The sequence below is a fragment of the Microcaecilia unicolor genome, chromosome 8 (genome assembly GCF_901765095.1).
Source record: "Microcaecilia unicolor chromosome 8, aMicUni1.1, whole genome shotgun sequence".
Classification (NCBI taxonomy): Eukaryota; Metazoa; Chordata; class Amphibia; order Gymnophiona; family Siphonopidae; genus Microcaecilia; species Microcaecilia unicolor.
The window spans coordinates 5,776,511-5,803,266 of NC_044038.1; positions in this window are offsets into that span (position 1 = coordinate 5,776,511).

Here is a 26,756-nt window from a genome sequence, read left to right on the forward strand (position 1 = left end):
CCAATTTTCATGTGCAATTTAATTGACAAATGATCCAATTAGCATTGATAATTGGGTGCCAATAATCGATTAGCAGCGTTAATTGGCATCATTTTAAATTTACACGCACATCCTTAGGTGACATGATCTGCGCATAAATTTTAAGTGCTGATCCGAAAAGGAGGTGCGGCCATGGGAGGAGCAATGGTGGATCAGGGGTGTTCCTTGAATTTGCACGCAGTGTTACAGAACAAGGGAGATCCGTGCCTGATTTAAGTGTGAGAATTTACACCAGGTTTCAGTTGGCGTAAATCCTCATGCCCCAAAATGGGAGAAGATCCAGGCTCCAGACCCGATTCTCTAAACGGTGCTCAACTCTGAGCATTTTGGCGCCATATACAGAATTTGATCCATAGGGCTTAATATTCAAAATGATTTAAGTCAGCAGATGTTCCGGAAAGTTAACCAGAGAGTTGCCTTTGTGTCTTGACAAAATACTATGACCAAAGGGGTACATGGCTGGACCGATTAATGTGTGTGCCCCCCGCACTATCAGCCCATGGATGAAATACATTCTCCTTGCTAATTGTCAAAATCACAGCTATTTAGGGTGTTGCCAACTATTCCTGGTCCCCCCCCCAGTGAATCCTCTGATCTATGATCATGTGCTCCTATGCCCCCCCATTTCTGATCCTCCACTCCCCATCTGATACCCCATTCTGATCCCCTACGCCTCTGATCAGACACCTCTCCGATCCCCATTGCCGCAATCAGACACCCCTGCGATCTTTCCCATGTTATTGGGAGTTGTGACAGCCAGGACATGGTATTGTTCACCTGGGTACTAGCTGTCACAGCTGGTCACTCCTCTAGGCATGGCCATGGGTATTCCTAAAATTTACAAGCGGTGTTACAGAATAACCCGTTCTGGGACAGATTCTATATTTGGTGCCTAAAAAAAAAAAAATCAGCCCTGAAATCAGTGTACGTGCAGGACGTCAGACTCAGAAACCAAACGAAGGAAGAAGACTTCGGCTGGCGCGGGTTGGGGTCCCCCGCCAGCAAAGGTAGGCGATGGCGACGGTGGGCTGGGGGGGGGGGGTCGAGAGGGTCGTTGGCAGGGGGGTCAAAGTTGTTGTTGGTGGTGCTGGCGGTGGCGGGGGTGTCAACAATGGTGGCGGGGGGGGGGGGGGGCTAAAATGTGCCCCCTCACCTCGGGCTTTGGATCCCCTCCCGCCGAAGTCTGGCTACACCCCTCAGATGGAGCAAATTTCTGTGCTAGAGCAAAATGAAATCCTTCTGATTTCCAGAGTCTTCAGGCAACAGGTCCGCGCCCAAGATGTCTCCATGGATACATAAGTACAGATTGTCAGAGGAAAAGAGGAATGCAGGGCGACTCAGTCCGGGGGTTAAGGAGCTGCTTAATTAGCCAACCCAATATCTGAAAAACACTCGAAAATTGACAAGAGCAGGGGGTCCTTTTCTCTCAGTGTTGATGGATCACTTTAATTCTCTCCAAGTATGGGCAGCAGTGGATAAAGTGGTTAGAACTGCTGACAGCAGGGATTACAGAAGGAAAGGACTGGTCTTTCTTTTATTGGTATTTTGAGTGACCTCTGCTACAGATAAGAAAGCAACCTTCACCTGTGGCTTTCTCGGATTCATTTTCCTAAGTGCTGATGTAAAGAAGCATCGTGGGAGTTGGCAGCCTAGCGCACTCTTGTGCAAATTTGTCACACTCGGAGTTCTGTGCAATCCAAAAGCACATTTAAGTGTCAGCAGGCCCTCCTGGTGCCCCTGCTGATAGGGCTGTTAGGTTGGAAGCTTGGAGACTTGTCTTTGCAATGGAAAGAAAAACAAAAATCACTTCTAGCTCTTTGGGAGCTTTCTTGCCCTTTCTTCCTCCTGTCCTGTTGCAAAGCACCAGCGTCGGTCGCAGCTGTAGGAGCCGACTCTATGGGTGCTGTGGGTGCTTGAGCACCCCCAATATTGAGAATATTCCTTGTATGTGTCCAAGGAAGGATTTATTTCCACTGGGCTTAGCACCCCCAATAATTTTGAAAAGTTGGCTCCTATGGGCTCCTGGAACTGGAAACGCCACAAGATTTGAACTTTGACAGCCGTCTCTGTATCTGTTCCATGATCTCAAAGGCTGATGTAAGGAGAGGTAGGTATGTGCAGCCTGGATCATGTGGTCACTGCTGGACATGAAATGTACATTGCAGATCAAAGAAACCTGTGGAAGCCAAATATTGATGGTCCCTCGAGTACTGACAATCCGAGAGGCTGGCTGCACAAAGAGACAGATTAATGATGTTTGCAACCAGTCGCTTCTGTGTGTATTTTAATCTCTGGTTTCCAAGGAAGTTTTGGACACATTGCGGATAGGTTCTGTTTAATCATTTACCCAACTGTGTTTATATATATATTAACTGCACATATTTATCAAAGCCACTATTTCTGCTTTTATATATAGATGAGTATATAAATATATACTTACATTAGCATATTTAAATTTGGCTTGCCACTGCAGTCTTCGGAAATGATTTTTGGTCAGGAACAGAAACGGCTTAGCCAACTCAGAAAGGCAACTCATCACCAAGGAGATGAGAAGAGGGTAGGGTGGGACTCCTTCGCTTGGCTCCATCTTAAATATTTTTAACTTTTGCTCCCCTCTGTCTTCTTAGTCCACGCCACAGAAGTAATTTGCTCATTTACCACTGTAACAATGATTTATGTTGCAACATTAAGAAAAGATTCATTTCTAGGCATCTAAGTACATGCCTGTCTTCCGTACATTTTCCCTATGTAAGAGGTCATTTTTTAAGGGGTCTTTTTATCAAGCTGCAGTAAAAGGGGCCCTGTGCTAGCAGAGGGGAGGGGGGCGTTTATGCCACGTACTGTGGCCTTTTCACTGCAGCAGGTAACAGTGGTATGATTTCACTTACCACGTGGCCATGTGGGGGGGGGGGGAGGGGAGCACAACACCACCTATTGAGGTGGCGTTAAGGGCTCCTGCACTACCCCTAGCTATGTCGCTGTATCTCAAAAAAGACACAGTGGAATTAGAAAAGATGCAGAGGAGGGCGACGAAAATGAAAAAGGGGATGGGATGACTTCCCTATGAGGAAAGGCTAAAGCGGCTAGGGCTCTTCAGCTTGGAGAAAAGATGTCTGAGGGGAGATATGATAGAGGTCTATAAAATAATGAGTGGAGTTGAACGGGTAGATGTGAAACGTCTGTTCACGCTTTCCAAAAATACTAGGGCTAGGGGGCATGCGATGAAGCTACAATGTAGTAAATTTAAAATGAATCGGAGAAACGATTTCTTCACTCAACGTGTAATTAAACTGTGGAATTCGTTGCCAGAGAATGTGGTAAAGGCGGTTAGCTTAGCGGAGTTTAAAAAAGGTTTGGACGGCTTCCTAAAGGAAAAGTCCATAGACCGTTATTAAATGGACTTGGGGAAAATCCGCTATTTCTGGGGTAAGCAGTATAAAATGTATTGAACTTTTTCCAGGATCTTGCCAGGTTTTTGTGACCTGGATTGGCCACTGTTGGAAACAGGATGCTGGGCTTGATGGACCTTTGGTCTGTTCCAGTATGGCAACACTTATGTACTTGGATTCTGAATGGAATCTTCCTACTCTTTTGGGTTCTACATGGAATGTTGCTACACTTTGAAATTCTGCATGGAATCTTGTTATTCTTTAGAATTCTAGAATCTTGCTACTGTTTGGGGTTCTACATGGAATGTTGCTATTCTTTGTTTTTCTGCCAGGTACTTGTGACCTGGATTGGCCACTGTTGGAAACAGGATGCTGGGCTTGATGGACCTTTGGTCTTTCCCAGTATGGCAATACTTATGTACTTATATGTTCCCTAGTGCGGCAAACCAGGGCTGGAACTAGCGCCAGTGCCCGCGTTGGGCTGCTGGTCATTCCAGATTAGCATTCGGTAAGTCCACGTTGGACTTACCTCTGCTCTGTAAAAGGACCCCTCAGCCTCTGCTGAGCCCTATGACATAAACGCTGTGGATGCACAGTGGATCCGTCCATGTGGCATACGTATAGGCATTCTTGGGGGGGGGGGGGGTGGAGGTTTATCTTTTATTAAAAATGTTCTAGGCTGCCAATTCATAAATGATCACAGCAGGGGTGGACTGGCCATTCGGGCAACCGTACAGTGCCCGAGGGCACAGAGGCTCTGCCCGGTGTGCTGCTGGTGATGTGAGTGGCCTTAGCAATGTTCTTTCCTGCCCAGCCCGCTGGGCTGCCGCTATTCCCCCCTGCCCAGCACCACCGTATTTTAAAAATGGCGGCCGAAACTCCCTGTGGGGGAATAGCGGCAGCGCAGCGGGCGGGAAAGAATAAGCCCTCCCGCAGAGGCCACCAGATTATGGGCCTCTCTAGCATTTAGCTCACACTAATCATTAGTGCAACCCTTATTGATTAATTGTGACATAAAGGTGCTTATTTACATTTGCAGGAGACATTCATCTTGCATTGACGTCTCCATCCCGATCTTACAAAGCTGGGATTTTCATGTCTAAAATTGGAAAATGTGCATTTATCTAATCTAATTTAGGGGGTCTTTTCACAGGTCCATGACAACGCATGAAGGTCCCAGGAGCAGTTTTAGTGGGTACTGCAGTGCACTTCAGACAGGTGGACCCAGGCCCATCCCCCCCTACCTATTACATTTGTGGAGGAAATAGCGAGCTCTCCAAAACCCACCACAAACCCACTGTACCCATATATAGGTGCCCCCCTTCACCCGTAAGGGCTATGTTAGTGGTGTACAATTGTGGGTAGTGGGTTTTGGGGGGGAGGTTGGAGGGCTCAGCACACAATATAAGGGAGCTATGTTCCTGGGAGCATTTTATGAAGTCCACTGCAGTGCCCCCTAGGGTGCCCAGTTGGTGTCCTGGCATGTCAGGGGGACCAGTGCACTACAAATGCTGGCTCCTCCCACGTCCAAATGGTTTGCATTTGGACGTCTTTGGTTTCAAAAATCGCTAAAAGTCAGAAAGGTCCATGTCTAGGGACGTCCAAATTTAAGGATTTGGACGTCTCTGATGGAATTTTCGAAACAAAAGATGGACGTCCATCTTTTTTCGAAAATACGGGCTTCCCCGCCCCTGGATTTCGCCATTTTGCAAGGACGTCCAAATCGGAACTTGGATGTTTCTTTCGAAAATGCCCCTCCAATTTACTGTTACTGTGCTTGATCGATTGAAAGTGCCGTAAAGTTCCAGTTTTAAGTTGGTCTGGATTTTTGGTGTACAAGGGGTGTCTGATGCCTTTATGTTTGGCTCCAGCCCTGGTTACACCAAATAATTAACTTATGTGCCCCTTCTCCCACATTTTGGATGGTGTCTAGGCATTTGCCACCTCTAAAAAGGGGGCTTACACTGGCATTTGCGAGGCTTCAGTAAAGAAGGGTAACCGTAGCGAGCAGGGTTCGTTATTCCAGTTGCTCGTCCTTTGCTTCGACATGTTCTCACGTTGGTCTGGGTCACTGTACGATGTCTTTGCTGTGAACCCAACCCCTGTTCCATAAAATATTCCACCCATGAGTTTCCAGTCACTAAAGTTCTGCAGGATCACCTAATTATGCTGGTTGTGTGACTTCAATCATAGGGTCTCAGCCTTATCGTGGTCTCATCCTAGGAATTCATGAAAAGAACAACAGCTCTGTTCAAATGACCTGTTTTCCTCAGTTTATCCAGTTCATCAAATTTCTTTTGTTGAAAGCAAACTGTTGTTTACATGGGTTTGTTATGCCCACAAGCCCCCCCCCCTTCACCACTTCCTGCTATCTGATAAGAATCAATTTTGATACTGAAATAGTCAAAGAAAATCCAGGGATTTTTGTCGTTCTGTAAACAAGTACTTCACCACATTTCGCTCAGTTGGCAGAAAGATTTATTAGGAAAAATTAAGCAAAAGCCATTGCACAGGAAGTTGCTTGAGGTATCGTTTGATTTTTTTTTTTTTTGCATAGCAGAATTATTTTAACTGGTTCATGAATTGGCAGTGTCTCCAAAGCATGTGCTGCAAAAAGATTTTGGGGTCCTTCTACTAAGCAGCGGCAAAAAGTGGCTGCGGAAGTGTAGGCCCGTTTATTGGGCGCACGCCGGGCCAGTTTTTACCGCGTCTACAAAAAAATGGCTTAGTTTTAATGGGTGATATAATACAAAGCTAAATAGCTGAATAAAGATTAATATTAAATTTAAGAATCTTTTTAAAAATTAAAGTGAACAGTGCTCAGATAGTAACATAACATAGTAACATAGTAGATGACGGCAGAAAAAAGACCTGCACGGTCCATCCAGTCTGCCCAACAAGATAACTCATATCTGCTACTTTTTGTGTGCACCCTACTTTGATTTGTACCTGTGCTCTTCAGGGCACAGACCGTATAAGTCTGCCCAGCACTATCCCCGCCTCCCAACCACCGGCTCTGGCACAGACCGTATAAGTCTGCCCAGCACTATCCCTGCCTCCCAACCACCAGCCCCACCTCCCACCTCCCACCACCGGTTCTGGCACAGACCGTATAAGTCTGCCCAGCACTAACCCCACCTCCCAACCACCAGCCCCGCCTCCCAACCACCGGCTCTGGCACAGACCGTATAAGTCTACCCAGCACTATCCCCACCTCCCAACCACCAGCCCTGCCTCCCAACCACCGGCTCTGGCACAGACCGTATAAGTCTGCCCAGCACTATCCCTGCCTCCCAACCACCACCCCCGCCTCTCAACCACCGGCTCTGGCACAGACTGTATAAGTCTGCCCAGCACTATCCCCGCCTCCCAACCACCAGTCTCACTTCCCACCACCGGCTCTGGCACAGACCGTATAAGTCTTCCCAGCACTATCCCTGCCTCCCAACCACCAGCCCCACCTCCCACCTCCCATCACCGGTTCTGGCACAGACCATATAAGTCTGCCCAGCACTAACCCCACCTCCCAACCACCAGCCCCACCTCCCAACTACCGGCTCTGGTACAGACTGTATAAGTCTGCCCAGCACTAACCCCACCTCCCAACCACCAGCCCCGCCTCCCACCACCAGCTCTGGCACAGACCGTATAAGTCTGCCCAGCACTATTCCCTCTATGGCGAAACATCGCAAATCTTCAATGTAACATTACCAAGCAGATCAAACAATTTGTAAATCCTAGAACTAAAAGACTGTACAAGTTGTCACATTTCACCAACTGCTCTACTGATCATGTTGTGTATTCTGGAGTCGGAGATTTTAATCACAAAGCACTAGTTTTATGGTGTCTGGAGGTGCTACAGTCAGCGCACATTGCCAATCAAGATAAGTTTCATTCTCCTACAAGTGTATAATGTAAAGACATTATATAACATTCAGCGCACTTAACTCCGCATTGTAAATGGAAGAAAGGAAGGGCATGTGCAATGATGTTTGGTGACTGTGTACCCTTTCCAGAGTTTACTACTACTACTTAACATTTCTAAAGCGCTACTAGGGTTACGCAGCGCTGTACAGTTTAACAAAGAAGGATAGTCCCTGCTCAAATGAGCTTACAATCTAAAGGACGAAATGTAAAGTTGGGGCAGTCTAGATATCCTGAATGGAGGTATAATGGTTATGTGCCGAAGGCGACATTGAAGAGGTGGGCTTTGAGTAAGGATTTGAAGATGGGCAGCGAGGGGGCTTGGCGTATGGGCTCAGGGAGTTTATTCCACGCATAGGGTGAGGCGAGGCAGAAAGGGCGGAGTCTGGAGTTGGCGGTGGTGGAGAAGGGTACTGAGAGGAGGGATTTGATTTGATTTGGTATAATGGGCACGACAGTGTGACTGAGCACAGCATAAAAATTTACATAAAAATATTAGAGATTTTGATTCTGGTGACATTAAGAATCGAATGATATCCAACACCAGGTTTATTGTTTCAATCCCATACCTGATTAAGTATTCTTTAAGCTGACCATGTAATAAAGCGTACATAGGCATGACAACGAGACCGTTGAGGGTTAGGATTTTGGAACATAGATCCAATATCCGTAGATCTGCAGTCAAGGAATCAATTGTGGAACACTGTATTGCACACAACCACAAATTTGAAGATTTGCGATGCTTCGCCATAGATCTGATTGAGACTCCTCATAGAGGCGGGAACCGCAAACTTAAATTATTGTTGAGGGAGGCGGGGTGGATTTTTGCACTTGGCACTTTGGAACTGAATGGGCTAAACAATTCCATTGATTGGCACAATTTCTACCAACGCCCATTACGTCACGTTCACGCAAGTATTTCTATCAGCTGTTTGTACGTGAACGCTGAGGCGCCATATTGAAATGCTCAATGTTTCCACTTCAAGTGTGCCTGTTCGTGGGGTGACTTTTTTCCGTGCGGTTTTGATATTGTGAAGATTTCTCGCCTTATAACTTCAATTTTATGATGCATTTTGCCTGTTTCAGAGCTTCGGCACAACTTTAGAGCACTCCGTTCCTGAAGAAGCTGTGTTTCTAGGTGAAACGGCGGTCCCCGTTTGACGGACAATGATGAGTGCTTGATATAAACTAAGTGCAAGTCTTTTTCTGTTATGCTGATGTGATTAAGGTTGCCGATAGAAAGTGACCTTATGAGTGAAAAATCCATCCAAATGTGTGAGGAGTGATTCACTTTGTTTATTTGCATTTTTGAGGCATAAAATTTTGTAGCCCGTGTTAAGTGGAGTTTTTTTTGCCCAATGATAGAACCGTAGAGTGTGTTATAGATCAAAGTGAATAGTCCATAACCACGCACTAAACCTCAGGTAGTTTACCTGTGGTTTCTGAGGGCTTTTTCTCCACTTTACCAATTAAGCACTAGTTATGCTATACACCGTGCCTAAATCTTATAGAACACGCGATTCTGCGCAGATTTTTAAAGCTCCTTATATAGAATCTGACCCTATATGCTAAAGTGCTGCATTTAGGCATGTAATGCCAACTTAACGCCTACCATCCTAGAACAGAATCTTAGCACCCAGATGCTGGCATAGAATTTGCGTTCATCACGTTGTCTCTAGGCACCTAACTTGTGTCACCCAGTTTAAGAATTGCCCCACTATTTCCAAGCAAGGCGTCAAATGACCTTATAGGGCCACCATCGCTTCCTTTTTCTGCTGAACTATCCCACTACTGTTGGCCAACGCCTTATGACTTTGTTTCATTAACTTGTTATCATCAGACACTATTCCCCCCTCCCCCCCCCGAGGTCCATACACATCTGCACCCCACATGCATCACTCTGCATTTCTCCACATGAAACGTAGCTGCCAAGCCCTCAACCAGTCTTCTAGTATTTGTAGATCGCCCCCTGCAGGGTGTCTACGCTGTTACAGATCTTTCTGTTGTCTGCAGATAAACAATGCTTTTCTTCCAAACCTTCTAAATATGACTCACAAAACAATATTTCTGACAACAACAGACACCCTGGGAGGCGACATCTCTTATAAACAGGAGAGGCTGTTTCAGTGCAGTGGGTGGAGAGTTCATGGAAGAGGGTAAATAATGATGTGGTTAATGGAAACAATGAACACCATCTATTTCAGTGATACAGATTCCTTAAGGGAAATCACTCTTCCCGTGGCTTGCGGAGATGCCCTTTCTTTATGGCTTCATGCCTGGGAGGAACAGGATGCTTGGCACATGGAAGTCCCAGAGGCTTGCATTTTGAGAATTTGCTTCTTAACGCATAATCATCATAGTCTCATAATTACATTTAGCCAGACACAGCACACAATTTCTTTGGCGTAGCGACCCTGATGTGGTAATGGGGAATAGTGTGGTAGGGCAGACCAGGATAAAAATTCCTGAAAGCAGCACATGATTTCCTTGTGTGTTGGAGGAACATGAGTCTTTATTGCTAAAAAGCAGAAGATCAAAAGGGATGGGCGTGTAGGCATCAACATTTGAAAATTGAGGTGCTAAGCACAATACAAATTACCTCTCCCTGGACATAATAATGGAGCTTTCTTACTATTGGGGGTGCTCAGCACCCACTGGCACTCACGGAGCTGGCTCCTATGGACAGCAGGGGTATTTAACAGGACACGAAGGGCTGCTTAATCCTTGGAGATGTACATAGATTTGGATTTTATAGTAACGGCTCCTTTAAATCAACGCCCCCCCCCCCCCAGTAAATTAATCCACATCAACACTCTTCCTAATCCAACAAATTTGTAACAGCATGGTAAAAAGAATATGCCAAAATCGACAGTCCTTCTTTCTAGAGAAAGATACAATAGCAAAATGATGGATTTCTTTTTCGAACAACAGAAGGCGGACACCGAGCCAAAGTGGTGTTTGCTGTCAATTGTAATTATTAATTTTTTAAAAAAGAATCCCAATTTTTCGCAAGAGCTGCCAATTTTGGTTAAAGCAGATGTCCTGTTATCCTTAGCAAGACTGAGTCCATCGTTTGTGCTGTAATCTCACAACCCAGTAATTCGGAGGCTCAATACTCTTCAGGGCCTGATCATCCCGGAGAATTCTGGATCCTTTACAAGCTGTGGTAGATTTTATTGAATGAACATTTAAATATTCCATTCTCCGTCGATGAATGTAATTAGGGTTGGGTAAGGAATGCTTGAAAAACTCCACAGCATTACTGTGGAAGGAGGGGGGGGGGGGGTTGGGGTACTGGTGGGAGAGGGAGGACAGCTCTAAGGTCCTCACTTTTCTTCACTCCAAAAAATCCAATTCAGTCGTAAAGATGTATTTTTATAAACACTTTGTGTAGATAACTGCCCCCCCCCCCCCCCCCCACAAAATAAAAAAAATTAAAAAACACAGCAAGGGAAAAAGATAGACAATGATGAAAATAGCTGAAAAGTCAGTTGAAAAGAGACAGCAATCAGATGTGATATCCCGTTTCAGTAGGTAGACCTCTTCCCCTTTAGTGGTCAGACAAGCTGACCATTGCCAGACTGGCCTAAATCCTCTGGTCCTCTCTCGTCCTGCATGCAGACATACTTAGTGCAGGGTGCTTCTGGGAGGGCACTCAGTGCCTCCTGTATCATACTCAACAGGTAAAAAAAATAGACTGAATGGCCAACTGCTCTTTCCACACCATAAAGACACCTGGATAAGGTACCCCTAGAATCTGTGCCTCCAAAAATCCACTTAAAGCCCCCCCCAAAACCCTCACATCCCAGGGAAAAGGCAGAAGAGAAATACTTAAAGTCCAAAGTTCCCATCCCAGGCTATTGGGCTCCATCTGTTCTAGGTCCTACAACTCCAAAGTGTCCTCAGCTAGTCCAGTGGTGCACCTGGTCCTGGTCCCCACAGGGTCTTTTGGAAACTTAGCTAGAAATCCCCTTTCTAGGTCCCACAAAACTTCCTCAGCTCCCCTGGATGTCCAAATCTTTAGCCATTCTACCCCTGAACTTCTGTGAATTACTTAACTCTAGGTAGGCCTAGCCTACATCAGTGAACTCTTCTTTTGGTTCCAGGCCTAGCATTTGTATTTGATCTCACTTAAGGTTTTTTTTTACTAAGCTGTGGTAGCATTCCTTATATGCTTTAATGATTAGCACACACTAAGCGCTAGAGAAGCCCATATATTCATATGGGCGTCTCTATCATCTAGCGCATGCTAATCATTAGCATGAGCTAAAAATGCTACCACGGCATAGTGAAAGACCCTCTTATATTTTCAAACATGCCAGCTTGTGCATGGCTGTACACAGAGGAAGTATCGTTTTCATTGGTTAGAGTACTAAATTGTTCTAAATCGTAATCTGTGTGTCCAACTACCGCCCCATCTCCCTCCTACCCTTCCTCTCCAAAATACTTGAGCGTGCCGTTCACAGCCGCTGCCTTGATTTTCTCTCCTCTCATGCCATCCTCGATCCACTTCAATCCGGTTTTCGCCCTCTTCACTCGACAGAAACAGCACTCTCTAAAGTCTGTAATGACCTGTTCCTTGCCAAATCCAGAGGCCACTACTCCATCCTCATCCTCCTCGATCTATCCGCTGCTTTTGACACTGTCAATCATGACTTACTTCTTGCCACACTGTCCTCATTTGGGTTCCATGGCTCTGTCCTCTCCTGGTTCTCCTCCTATCTCTCCCACCACACCTTCAAAGTTCACTCTCATGGATCTTCCTCCACCTCCATCCCCTTATCTGTTGGTGTTCCCCAGGGATCTGTCCGTGGACCCCCTTCTCTTCTCAATCTACACCTCTTCCCTGGGCTCCCTGATCCCATCTCATGGCTTCCAGTATCATCTCTATGCTGATGACACCCAGCTGTACCTCTCCACACCAGACATCACCGCAGAGACCCAGGCAAAGGTATCAGCCTGCTTATCCGACATTGCTGCCTGGATGTCCAACCGCCACCTGAAACTAAACATGTCCAAGACCGAGCTCATCGTCTTTCCACCAAAACCCACTTCTCTTCCTCCACTTTCTATCTCAGTTGACAACACCCTCATCCTCCCCATCTCATCTGCCCACAACCTTGGAGTCATCTTTGACTCCTCCCTCTCTTTCTCTGCGCATATCCAGCAGATAGCCAAGACCTGTCGCTTCTTCCTCTTTAACATCAGCAAAATTCGCCCTTTCCTCTCTGAACACACCACCCGAACTCTCATCCACTCTCTCATTACCTCTCGCCTTGACTACTGCAACTTACTCCTCACCGGCCTCCCACTTAGCCATCTATCCCCCCTTCAATCTGTTCAGAACTCTGCTGCACGTCTTATCTTCCGCCTAGACCGATATGCTCATATCACCCCTCTCCTCAAGTCACTTCACTGGCTTCCAATCAGATACCGCATTCAATTCAAGCTTCTCCTTCTTACCTACAAATGCACCCAGTCTGCTGCCCCTCAATACCTTTCTACCCTCATCTCCCCTTACGTTCCTGCCTGTAACCTCTGTTCACAGGACAAATCCCTCCTCTCAGTACCCTTCTCCACCACCGCCAACTCCAGGCTCCGCTCATTCTGCCTCACCTCACCCTATGCTTGGAACAACCTTCCTGAGCCCTTACGCCAAGCCCCTTCCCTGCCCATCTTCAAGTCTTTACTAAAATAACCCACCTCTTCAATGCTGCGTTCGGCACCTAACACTTACCGTTCAGTAAATCCAGACTGCCCCAATTTGACTGCCCCTATCGGACTGACCTTTCACTTGTCTACTAGATTGTAAGCTCTTTGAGCAGGGTCTGTCCCTCTATGTTAAATTGTACAGCGCTGCGTAACCCTAATAGCGCTTTAGAAATGTTAAGTAGTAGTAGTAGTATTTGGAGGGGTTGGTTATAGGGACTCCCCAACCCCCTAGCATGCATTGTATTCGTGCAGAGATGTTTTTACCTAGTAAAGGGCCACCAAAATAGACATCATGTTATTTGAATCAGGTGCTCAACATTCAGAGTTTCTATTTATAAGTACAAAGATTTTTTAAAACAGAAAAAGATGGTATGTGGGAACTTGCTCCTTTTGTTTTGTGCAATGCAGTGGTATATTATAAAAAGGCACTTAATTTATTGTATTACTACTATTTCAAAGACAGGTATTGAATAATGAGGGAAGAGCTTCCTTCATGCAGAAGTTCTGTGCACAGTCAGTCTAAATGCGCTGACATTGTCCAGTTCTGTTATATATATATTTATTTCTTCTTCAAATCTGTGTGGCTGAAAAAGGCATTTTTAAAAAAATCGTTGTTTCCCGGCTGTGTGTTTGCATATAGATGAGTGTGATTTTATTATGAAGGCAAACAATACACCACCAAAAATACAGTAGCCAGCAAGCAGCACACTACTAGCTGCCAAGTTGATATAAAGTATTGCATATCAAGTAAAATGAGTTTATCTTGTTGGGCAGACTGGATGGACCGTACAGGTCTTTATCTGCCGTCACTTATTATGTTACTATGTTAATTAATGTTCAATGGAAAATACAACTGTTGGCTGCCTGCTATGTGAATATTCCATCACTGTTTCATGATTGCTACCAAGTATTACATATTATGGGCATTTGCTTTAAACTTTGATTGTTTTAATTTGTTAATTCAGACCTTACATACACATGGTATTTCTTGTTAAACCCAAAGACAAAACCTAAGGGTGGTTAAACAATTTGGAATAAACTGTGTTGTACTGTAGAAGTTGTTTACTTTTGCAATGTGTGTATGGATGCCTGTTCTGGTGTGTGCATGTGATAATGTTTGAATAACTGTCTATACTTATGGCTACGATTTCTGAACATGCGGCATCATTAAAGGACAGGTTTTTAAATGCCCAGCTGGGTATATATGGTAATCTCATCTTTCTTAAATGTTTCAGACATATCCATCAACTTGCTCCCATTTTCAAAAGTAAGCCACATTGAACCCGAGGTTACTTGGGATAATCTGGGATATAAATGTCAATTAAAAAAAGAAATCCTTTATCCTCCACTGCCTATCCAACTGGATGCTGATGGCACAAGGAAAGCAAGTTTGGTCCAGTGAAGACTAACTCAAAATAGCCTGTTCCTTAGCTAGGCTCTAGTATTATCATATTGAAAATGTGACCATACCGTGCCTTTGTGGTTATGTTTCACTAATAAGTTAAATGATTAACTGGCTTTCTTTAAAGGATTATATAACCTTTGGATGCATGACTAGGAACAAAAACATACCTTAATATATGCAGTGGCGTACCAAGGGGGGGGGGGCTGGGGGGTGCCATGGCGCGCGCCTGTCGGCTCCGAGTTTGCTAACTTCGCTCATTTGCTGCAGCTCCCTCTGCCCCGGAACAGGTTACTTCCTGTTCCGAGGCAGAGGGAGCTGCAGCGAACGAGCGGTTAGTGAACTTGGAGCCAACAGGCGCGCGCCGCGGCACCCTCCACAGCGGCGTGCACCCGGGGGGGGTGTCATTTCGCCGGGGGGGGGCGCTGCACCTAGGGGGGGCGCATCGGCAATCCGCCCCGGGTGCCATCCAGGCTAGGAACGCCACTGTATATATGCAATATCACAATTCCTCATGTACAGCCACAAAGCAGCCTTTTAGGGTGGACAGTGTTCATAATGAGCTCCTTTTATTATCGACCAGATAGAAGAGATACAGTGGTGGAAATAAGTATTTGATCCCTTGCTGATTTTGTAAGTTTGCCCACTGACAAAGACATGAGCAGCCCATAATTGAAGGGTAGGTTATTAGTAACAGTGAGAGATAGCACATCACAAATTAAATCCGGAAAATCACATTGTGGAAAGTATATGAATTTATTTGCATTCTGCAGAGGGAAATAAGTATTTAATCCCTCTGGCAAACAAGACCTAATACTTGGTGGCAAAACCCTTGTTGGCAAGCACAGCGGTCAGACGTCTTCTGTAGTTGATGATGAGGTTTGCACACATGTCAGGAGGAATTTTGGTCCACTCCTCTTTGCAGATCATCTCTAAATCATTAAGAGTTCTGGGCTGTCGCTTGGCAACTCGCAGCTTCAGCTCCCTCCATAAGTTTTCAATGGGATTAAGGTCTGGTGACTGGCTAGGCCACTCCATGACCCTAATGTGCTTCTTCCTGAGCCACTCCTTTGTTGCCTTGGCTGTATGTTTTGGGTCATTGTCGTGCTGGAAGACCCAGCCACGACCCATTTTTAAGGCCCTGGCGGAGGGAAGGAGGTTGTCACTCAGAATTGTACGGTACATGGCCCCATCCATTCTCCCATTGATGCGGTGAAGTAGTCCTGTGCCCTTAGCAGAGAAACACCCCCAAAACATAACATTTCCACCTCCATGCTTGACAGTGGGGACGGTGTTCTTTGGGTCATAGGCAGCATTTCTCTTCCTCCAAACACGGCGAGTTGAGTTCATGCCAAAGAGCTCAATTTTTGTCTCATCTGACCACAGCACCTTCTCCCAATCACTCTCGGCATCATCCAGGTGTTCACTGGCAAACTTCAGACGGGCCGTCACATGTGCCTTCCGGAGCAGGGGGACCTTGTGGGCACTGCAGGATTGCAATCCGTTATGTCGTAATGTGTTACCAATGGTTTTCGTGGTGACAGTGGTCCCAGCTGCCTTGAGATCATTGACAAGTTCCCCCCTTGTAGTTGTAGGCTGATTTCTAACCTTCCTCATGATCAAGGATACCCCAAGAGGTGAGATTTTGCGTGGAGCCCCAGATCTTTGTCGATTGACAGTCATTTTGTACTTCTTCCATTTTCTTACTATGGCACCAACAGTTGTCTCCTTCTCGCCCAGAGTCTTACTGATGGTTTTGTAGCCCATTCCAGCCTTGTGCAGGTGTATGATCTTGTCCCTGACATCCTTAGACAGCTCCTTGCTCTTGGCCATTTTGTAGAGGTTAGAGTCTGACTGATTCACTGAGTCTGTGGACAGGTGTCTTTCATACAGGTGACCATTGCCGACAGCTGTCTGTCATGCAGGTAACGAGTTGATTTGGAGCATCTACCTGGTCTGTAGGGGCCAGATCTCTTACTGGTTGGTGGGGGATCAAATACTTATTTCCCTCTGCAGAATGCAAATAAATTCATATACTTTCCACAATGTGATTTTCCGGATTTAATTTGTGATGTGCTATCTCTCACTGTTACCAATAACCTACCCTTCAATTATGGGCTGCTCATGTCTTTGTCAGTGGGCAAACTTAGAAAATCAGCAAGGGATCAAATACTTATTTCCACCACTGTATGAGTTTTCAGTTTTGGCACAGTGTAAGTCATCACAAGAACAAAATATAAGAAAACCAATGGACTGCATTAGGGGCTTATTGCCCATTTAGTTAAGTTTCAACAAATGAGAGATCTGCATGAAAAAAAATACTTATTTTTATTATTTTGACTTATGAAATCACTTGTCCCCGAAACAGGCTCAAAACAGAATAATCTATTTGTGTAGCTAAAATGTAAACGTCTACAAAACATATGAAGTGAAGATGTGATTCCATGTGCCCTAATGAGAGTTTAATTTACTTCCATTTAATTTCAATATATTCCATCTTTATAAGACCAGGCTTCTCAAGGCAGATTACAACAACAGTTAAGATGAACCCATTAGGAAAACAGGAGATCCTCACTGAGATTTGGCCATGTATTACTGTATTCTATAAAACAGTGTAGAAAAATTAACATAAAATAAAGAGTTTATTACTGCTGTTTCTACCAGCTACATAATTTTTAAGCTGTTTTAGTGATATTCAATTTTATCTCATGATATTTATATCTAGATATGGGAAGCTTTCAAATAAATAAAAAAGCTGTAAAAAAATCTACTTTTTAAGACACTGCCTATCCAATTGGAATAGCTGCAGACTTTTTACAGATGGACCACACATAGGCAGTCCATTATTTTTTAATAAGCTTTTGCTATTATTTTCAATAGCGTTTGCCAATGTTTTGGGTGAACTAAAATGGCGGCAAGCTCCACCTACTGGTGGCAGCCCCCATTGTGGGCTAGATAGGCTCATGCCATTTCCTGTTCTGAATCTAACCTCCTTGGGTTGTACACACTGCTGGCTCTGGTCTAGCTCCCCAGAGTTACCAATACAATCTTAACAGTTAACTTAGGTCAGTTTGCATCCGGCTGGGTCAAAGATACTAAGCTGCAAGGATCCTGGCCTACCTGATATAGTGGAGGCATATGCAGTTGGGCGTCATTGCTTCTCTCTAGGCCTCTCAACCTATCTGTGCCCTGAGCTTTTATACTTCCTGGACCATGCCCCCTGACTCCACCCCTCTCATGCCACTTCCCCCCTGGGTGGGAATTTAAGTTTTAAGGTGGCTCTGACATTGACGGAGTGCTATCAAGGGAGAAGGGCAGCATCCTATAGACTTCCTCACAAACACCTTCAGGACCAGTGGGGAGCACTTGAAGGGTAATTATGTAACAGGGCACCTAAATATAGGAGCCTAGAGGATGCCTGATAAGAGCATATTCTATAAAGCGAAGGAGGTAACTACAGTACTAGAGTAACAGGTTAGATACATGTGTATAGTTTAGGCCTGAGGACTTACAAAGGCCAGAGAGCCAGCAGTGCTCACACCTGGATGCTGGAGATTCAGTGGAATTAGAAGGGCGACAAAAATGATAAAGGGGATGGGATGGCTTCCCTATGAGGAAAGGCTAAAGCGACTAGGGCTCTTCATCTTGGAGATTATAAAATAATGAGTGGAGTTGAACGGGTAGAAGTGAATCGCTTGTTTACTTATTCCAAAAATACTAGAACTAGGGGGCATTCGATGAAGCTACAAAGTAGTAAATTTAAAACAAGTTGCAGAAAATGTTTCTTCACTCAACGTGTAATTAAACTCTGGAATTCATTGCCAGACAATGTGGTAAAGGTGGTTAGCTTAACAGAGTTTAAAAAAAAAAAAAAAGGTTTGGACGGCTTCCTAAAGGAAAAGTCCATAGACCATTGTTAAAATGGACTTGGGAAAATCCACTGCTTATTTCTGGGATAAGCAGTATAAAATGTTTTGTACTTTTTTGGGACCTTGCCAGGTATTTGTGACCTGGATTGGCCACTGTTGGAAACAGGATGCTGGGCTTGGCAACACTTCTGTACTTATATACATATAACAGTAGTTCTCTGTACGTTATGCCTGTCAGTCCCGCCCATGTGCCACCCAGACTCTAATGCTGTTCACCCACCTGTAGGATATGCGCATATTTACAGAATCATTCGGGTGGAATGTTGGCAGTTAGGCATACATGTGTGTACAGAAGCATGAAAATGCCATTAATTTAATCATTTTTACTAAGTGTCTACGCACGCCCAACGCGTTCCAAAATGGAGTTACCGCACGGTTACCGCATGGCTCTTGCAATAATTTCATTTTTGGCGTGCGCCCGCTATACGCGGCTGAAAAAATAATTTTTATTTTCAGCTGTGCATATCGGATGCGCACCAAGTGGCTTTTGGCATGCATAGGTCATTACCACCCGGTTACCGTGGGAGACTCAGTCTCCGTCCCAAAATGGACACGCGGCAATTTTCATTTTGCCACACGCCCATTTTTGGTAAAAAGTTTTTTTTACAGGTGAGCTAAAAAATGGTTCTGCGTGTGACCAAAGCCTGCACCTACACTACCGCAGGCCATTTTTCAGCGCCCCTTAGTAAAAGGACCCCTTATGTGGTTAAATGGGATGAACGTTAGTTCCCACTTTATAGAATTTCCCCCTAGTGACCCTAGAGTTGCTGGGAGCGACACTCAGAACTCATTTAGGAGAGACAGCGAGTGCAGACAGTGCTGCAACCAAATGAAACTTATTTGAACTCCTGAAGCAAGTGGGATAACTGTGGGAGACTTTTTAATATTCCTGATAGTTTCTGACGTCTGGAGCCTCTCTATCTGCAGAGCACTAGAAACAGGCGTTTAAAGGGCAGGCCACTGCGCATGGGAACGCTGCAGCCAGAATGGAAAGAGGTCAGACTCTCAAGCAGAACACTGTGGTTTGGACGTCCTCGGAGAGCCCTCGCTGAATAGCCTCGATTTGTTTTTCAAACCTCCAACAGAGCCCTAGAGGAAATGTTGCAAAATATTCGGATGAACATTCTTAGATAGAGGGCTGTGTGCTCAACCGGGGAGGAAGTAAACACATTGATTCATCGAAAATACATTTTTGATTAAAAAGCTACATCTGTATAGCTGGCCGAGGTTACTTAAAGCAACAGTTACCACTTACAGGGCCCTGCTGGAACGAGACTAACTGAACCTGGAAAATAATCTTTTCTGCGGATGATCTTTTGTTAGTAATACGATGTCTGCAGCAAATAATTACAGTTGGGTTTAATTAGAATTGGGACCAGGGGGCAAAGGTTAATTTAAAGCTTCATCACTGGGGTGTTTGGTTCAATGCAATGTTTGTTAAGCTGGTATTTTGAGAATCCTTTCTGAAAATCAGACATTGGCAGAACCAGACTAACTTGTTTTTTATTTTTGTTACATTTGTACGCCGCGCTTTCCCACTCATGGCAGGCTCAATGTGGCTTACATATTGTATACAGGCACTTATTTTTACCTGGGGCAATGGAGGGTTAAGTGACTTGCTCAGAGTCACAAGGAGCTGCCTGTGCTTGAAGTGGGAATCGAACTCAGTTCCTCAGAACCAGAGTCCACCACCCTAACCACTAGGCCACACCTCCACTCCTTGTTGACTTGTTGACTTGTTGCTACAGGATTTTTTTTTGGTAGGGTGGGGGTTGTTTTAGTCTTGTTCCCTTTTTGCTTTCTGTCGTTAATCTTACCCCCACTTTCTGCATTTGATGATATACCAGAGAGATTCTTTGGGAATTTGAAGGTTAAAGGCCTCCATCTACAAGACACATCTTCACTGGTTAGTAGGGGATGGCCACTGGTACCATCTTCCTCCCCAGGCTTGACCTCTCCCGAAGTACAGGGGTTCCAAACCTGAGCCCTCCGCAGAGAAGGGTAGTCAGGCTGAGGGTCGCGACCCAATTAGCTCTGCCTCTGTACCACAGCTTGGGAGACTGAGCCAGAGGACTGACCCATTGTTAGAAACGTTTTAACTTTGCAGACTAGCGACAAATTTTGGAAAAACTTCTCAGAAGAGTTAATTAACCAGTTGGAAGAGGCCAGGGCAGTGATTCTCAGTCCTGTTCTGGAGGCCCACCCAACTGGTCTGCTTTTAAGATGTCGTTAATGAATATGCAGCAACAGATTTGCATGCATTAAAAAGGTCGTCTGTGCACATCTAATGGATATCCCGACATGGTTAGGTGTAACTCTAGGTTATGTCATGAACATTTGACCTGCTGTCTCTTAACAGGGTGCTTTATGGGAGAAATGTTACTGGATCAATTTAGCTTGATGTTGTAAAAGAAGGAAGTACTACAGACCCATTTCAACAGAACCAACTTTCCAGTTAGCTAATGCATGATGAAGCGTTGCACTTGAAGCATCTCTGCAGAACCCGAGCAAAGGAGCATCAGAGAAAACCCAAATGGTTATTTTATGACCCTGCTGTTTGAGGCCAACTCAATTTCGGTTTTGGTTTCAGCACTGAAACCAGCCCGAAAACCAACCAACTTCAACCTTCATTGCCTGAAAATGCCAGTGTGTTTTTGGCTAAAGCCAAGACTTAGTGCTGTGTCCTGTAACTCCATTGCTCCCTCTCTCCTCCCTGAACAGAAGTAGCCCCCTCCTGGACCCTGCCCCCACCTGTGCCTCCCCACCACCCACCTGTAGGCGCCCCAGGGCCTACCTTACAATTACTGATGGTCTAGTGGTATAGAAGGAGCAGGAGTGAGATCCCCAGTTGCCCTGCCCATGTCAGCTTTGCTCTCAAAATGGCTGCCAGACCTCTAATGGCAGTCTCACATTGAATTTCGGTTGCAGATTCAGTTTCAGCTAAAACCCCCCAAAGTGGTTTTGGTTGGCTGTTTCCTCCTGTTCCATTGAGCTTCCATTTCAGTTGGAATTGGGACTGGGGTCTGCCACTATGAGACTTCATTCACAGCTTTCTCTCTTGGCGTCTCCACTTTTCGGGCTACGAGGACCATTCAAGACTCCTGGGGCAGGCCTGTGGCCAGGGCGCAGTGCTGTGTTGAGTCTGTGGATGGGACTGTTTCTTTTGTCGTCGTGGTCCCGTTTCCCTGGAGTCATTGGTCCGTTTCCCTCTTCTTGTCGGATGACACACTTGTGCCAGCCATGGAGCTGAGTAAGTGCGAGCATCTAAGAGTGGCAGGTACACGTTAAGTGGGAGCCCTGGTTATGTCCCAGCTATGCTTCTCCCCCCCTTGCAAATATTCACTAAGGAAGTTAAGCAAGTACTCACAGAGAAGTGTTTGGGCAGAAAGTTGGCATATATGTGCTAATAATATGCTAGTATTCAAGACATTTACATGTGTAATGCATGTAGTTATATAATTGCCCCTTAAGTGTCACTGTTGCACAATGACTGGGACTCCCTTCTTTCCGGGGGCTGTGAGTGAGGACTCTGAAGCATCCCAAGCCAAGAATTGAAACCAAACCCTAGGCTTCCTCAAGAGAGCACTTGGCACTTGCCATGAAGCCACCAGGTGGTCCTTACAAGACTGTTGTAAAGTTGCTTTTTCTATTGGTTGGTTTTGGTTCTGACCTGGGGCTGATGTGAGGTCAGTTCTGCATTTCAGGCTCCTATAGATAGATCACAAACATAAAAATCAGCCATCGTCACTGATCCCCATACCTCCTCCTTCCCTCATCATTTAAAGGAAATGAAGGGACTGCGGTAGGAAAAGGATTGGGGGCTTTCTACTCCTGTCCTTGAGAGTTGCGAAAAGATTTGGTTGTCGAAATACACATGGGAAGTCCTAGGGGCAGTTCTATATCTATGCTAGTCAAGGAGTGCCTATTATTTCACAGCAGCTTGGCATATGTCCATTTACACCAGGTCAGCATCAGATGTTTCAGTTCTGGTCTCAAAACAGATATAGTGCAATTAGAAAAGGTTCGAAGAAGAGTGACCAAAATGTTAATGGAGATGGAACTCCTCCCATATGAGGAAAGGCTAAAGAGGATAGGGCTCTTCAGCTTCGAAAAGAGACGGTTGTGGGGGAATATGATTGAGGTCTATAAGCTCTAGAACTCATAGGCCACAAGATGTGGTAACAGCAGTTAGCATATTTGGATAAGTTCTTGGAGGAAAAGTCCATAGTCTGCTATTGAGATACACAAGGGGACCCACTGCTTGCCTTGGGATTGGTAGCAAGTAATCATGCTACTCTTTGGGATTCTGGAATCTTGTTAATCTATGGAATTCCGGATTCTTGCTACTCTTTGGGATTCTAGAATCTTGTTACTCTATGGAATTCCGGAATCTTGCTACTCTTTGGGATTCTGGAATCTTGTTAATCTATGGAATTCCGGAATCTTGCTACTCTTTGGAATTCTGGAATCTTGCTTCTCTTTGGGATTCTGGAATCTTGTTACTCTATGGAATTCCAGAATCTTGCTACTCTTTGGGATTCTGGAATCTTGTTACTCTATGGAATTCCGGAATCTTGTTTCTCTTTGGAATTCTGGGATCTTGCTTCTCTTTGGGATTTTGCAATCTTGCTACTCCTGCTCAGTTAATCATTCTCAATATTGACCCCTGAAAACTTTCCCAATAAAAATGTCTGCTATTCTTATGTTGTTATGTTTACGTGCAGCATGCAACACGCTCAACTTGCTGAATTTTATTGCTCCCCCTCATGATCCGCCTCCATGGACTCCCCTTGCAGCTATGTGCTATGGCACTTATGTACCCCGTTATAGAAGAATAGCCCAAAGTGCATTTTTGCACAGACGTGATACTTTCTTGTGCACTTTCACATGTGAGGCACGTGTAATTGTGCCTCACTTACAGAACTGCCTTTCACAATTGTATTTCCAGGAACTGAATCAGGTTCTTTAGTTTGTTTATCCAAAACCCCCCACAGACCTTTCTCAGCTCAAAGACTGCTGTTTAGAGCCATATCAAGGAGCAAAATGGCAAAAATAAACCCTTCGACCTGCAAAGAGAAAGCGCCAACCCTTCTCTTCCCTCCTCCCTGCCTCACGGAAGCTGAAGCTGGAGCGCAGCGGGCTCCCCTTGATCTGAACTCAACTTGGATGGAAAATGAACATCACTGCTGTGAGGGTAACACAAAAAGATCCCCCTCCACCCGCCTCTGTTTCTGCAAGAGGAGGATAGATCCAGTGTGTGCGGCAGCTTGGGGTTACTCTGTGATTAATTTGCTTAACTGTTTCATGCTGTAGCAACAGTTTCCATGTTTACAGCTGAGTCAGTAATGCTTCTTTCTGATTCAAGTAGCAAATGCAGAACTTAAAGCCCTGCCCAGGGTCGCTACTATGGCATTTTGAGAGAACATGGAACCACTCATTGAAGCAAACATTTGGCTGTAGAAACCGGGGGGGGGGGGGGGGGGGGGGGGGGGGCACCTCCTTTTTTTTAACCAGACATTTTTATAGGAAAAGTCTTTCAGGGGTCGATACTGACAATAAGTAACTGGACAGGAGAGGATTCTACCTGGTTAAATTGTGGTGAGCGGGCAAGTGCCGCTGAAAATCTGATGGGGGTCGATATTTAAAACACAAAGCTCCTGGCAATTTAAATCGCTGTCCAGGGCTAACTGGGTAAATTCAGTTAATTTGTGTACTTAAGCAGTACACAAGTATTGCCATACTGGGACAGACCGAACAGTGGCCAAACCAGGTTACCGGGCAAGATCCCAAAACAGTACATTTTATGCTGCTTATCCTAGAAATAATCAAAAAGCGAAAACAAATGGCTTAAACGTGCCTGTAATCAATGTTGTAAAAATACACAAATTCAATCAGACCACGAATGCTTATTATGGTATAAAATTAATAGGCTGATAGAGGCGTCTCATATCTGAATGGAAGCTTCTGAATGTATGCTCCCTGAGCGGCTATCAAGCCAATGAAAAATTATAATCATCGACCACCTCCAGCCAACCAATCAGTGCCTAAACATTGCTGATCTTCAGCGAGTATCAAAAAACCTATCACAGATTATATTTAATAACTATAATATAGATACTCAGTATATATACATATAGATAAAGGCACTGTTGGTTACAAAATAAACATTATCGTAAGGTTGACGTATAATGCACTAAATTAACTTATCTTGATGGTTCTGGATTATAAAGGCCATCAAACAGGGCCAGAACTCATTCAATTGTATCACCAAACTGAGACCTCCGGAAAAATTGGCCCGACAGGACCCTGTTTCGCGGTCTACTGCTTCTTCAAGGGCAAACAAATCTGCAACACGGAGAATCAACATTAATATCCACATCCTAATGCAATAGGCATGTATAACATCAACTGTAGCAACTGACCTAGCTTTCACCGTCTGCGGCATCAGTTCTCGTACGCCCAAAATGGCGATGGCGTTTGAAATAAATACTAACTCCAAAACTCCTCCCCACGCAAATCTGCGTAATGAACAGCTGATTCATTGGCCAATTAGAAGAAACAGTTCCATTGCAGGTAAGCATTGAGACCATTCGGTTCAATAGTGTCCAAACGATAAATCCATTGTGTCTCTCTTTGTAGCAATAATCTATTGACATCCCCACCACGAGCATTGGGAATAATATGATCAATCACCATACATTTCAATGTCTCACAGGAATGTTGTTTGTTCACACAATGTTGTACTAAAGGAGCTCCAATGTTCTGGGCTGAAATCCTCGATCTGTGTTCGATCATCCTAGCATGGAGTGATCTGTTAGATTTTCCAATATAAACTTTGCCACAAGGGCATTTGATATAATAAATGATATGAGTTGTACGGCAGGTAGTATGGTGTTTCAACTTGACAATGTGTCCGTTGTGGCAGAAACTTGACGTTTCAATAGTAAGAGGACATGTCTTACATCCATTTTTATGACATTTTCTGTGGCAACCGGAAACCGGAGACATCAATGTTGTAGAAGTAGATATATCAGCCGGACTCAGAATTTCCGTGAGATTCCGAGCTCGAGAAAATGCCATCCTAAGGCGAAAATTTGCAAAGATGGGGTGGGTCCGCATAATGTCCCAATGTTGTCTAATGATATGTGCAGCTGCCTCACCCCCTTGCATATATTTCATGATAAAAGTCATAGTCGGATCTTCCTGTGAATCAGAGGTATTATGTTGGAACAACAAGTCACGATTGAGATATTTGGCTCTTGTATATGCTTTTTTTAAGACAGATTTCGGATAACTCCGATTTAACAATTTGGAACCAAACTTGTTGGCTTGTTGATGAAAATCTGCCTCATCAGTGCAGATTCGCTTAAAACGTACAAATTGCGAAAAAGGTAAACTTTTTCTAAGTGATTTGGGGTGACAACTGCCATATTCTAAGATCGTATTCTTATCTGTGGGTTTGATGTGGACACTAGTTTGAAAAAATTGTTCATGCAAAATAACTTCCACATCTAGAAAACTAATTTTGTGGGCGGAAAAAGAAACAGTGAACTGTATTCGAGGATGACAGTTATTCAGCCAATATTGAAAATCATTCAACTCGTTCACTGTGCCTTGCCACACCACAAAAATATCATCAATATAGCGACGCCAGATCACTATATTGGCATTAAATGGAGATGTAACCAGCCATTTGTTTTCAAAAGCAGCTATGTACAGATTGGCTAAAGTTGGAGCAAATGTAGCTCCCATGGCGACCCCGGAAATCTGTAAATAGATTTTATTGTTGAATTTAAAAAAATTTTTGTAAAGAGCCACCTTCAATAGTGACATCAAAAATTTTGTCGGAACATCATGTGGTCTTTGTCTATTTTCCAATGCCAGGAACACAACCTCCAGCAATTCTTCTTGGGGAATCATGGTGTAGAGTGATTTAATGTCAAATGTTGCCATAAGGCATTGCGAGTGTGGCAAAACGATGTCCTGTAGAATCTGTAAAAAATGGTTGGTATCTTTGATGTATGAAGGACATTGTGGAACCATGATTTTCAAAAATGTGTCAAGATAGATGGAAAGCGGCTCCAAAAGAGACCCTCTAGACGAAAGAATAGGTCTACCAGGTGGTTTGTGTGTATCTTTATGAATTTTCGGTAATAAATAAAGCACCGGAATCACCGGAGTTTTATTATTCAAAAATTGGAATTCCTTTTTCGTCAGAAAACCCAATTCCAATCCTTCCTTTGTGATATCATGAATAATCAATTGTAACTGTATGGTACAGTCATGTTGTAATTCTATATATGCTGTGTGATCAGACAATTGTGACACTGCTTCAGCTAAATAGCTAGATCTGTTCTGTAT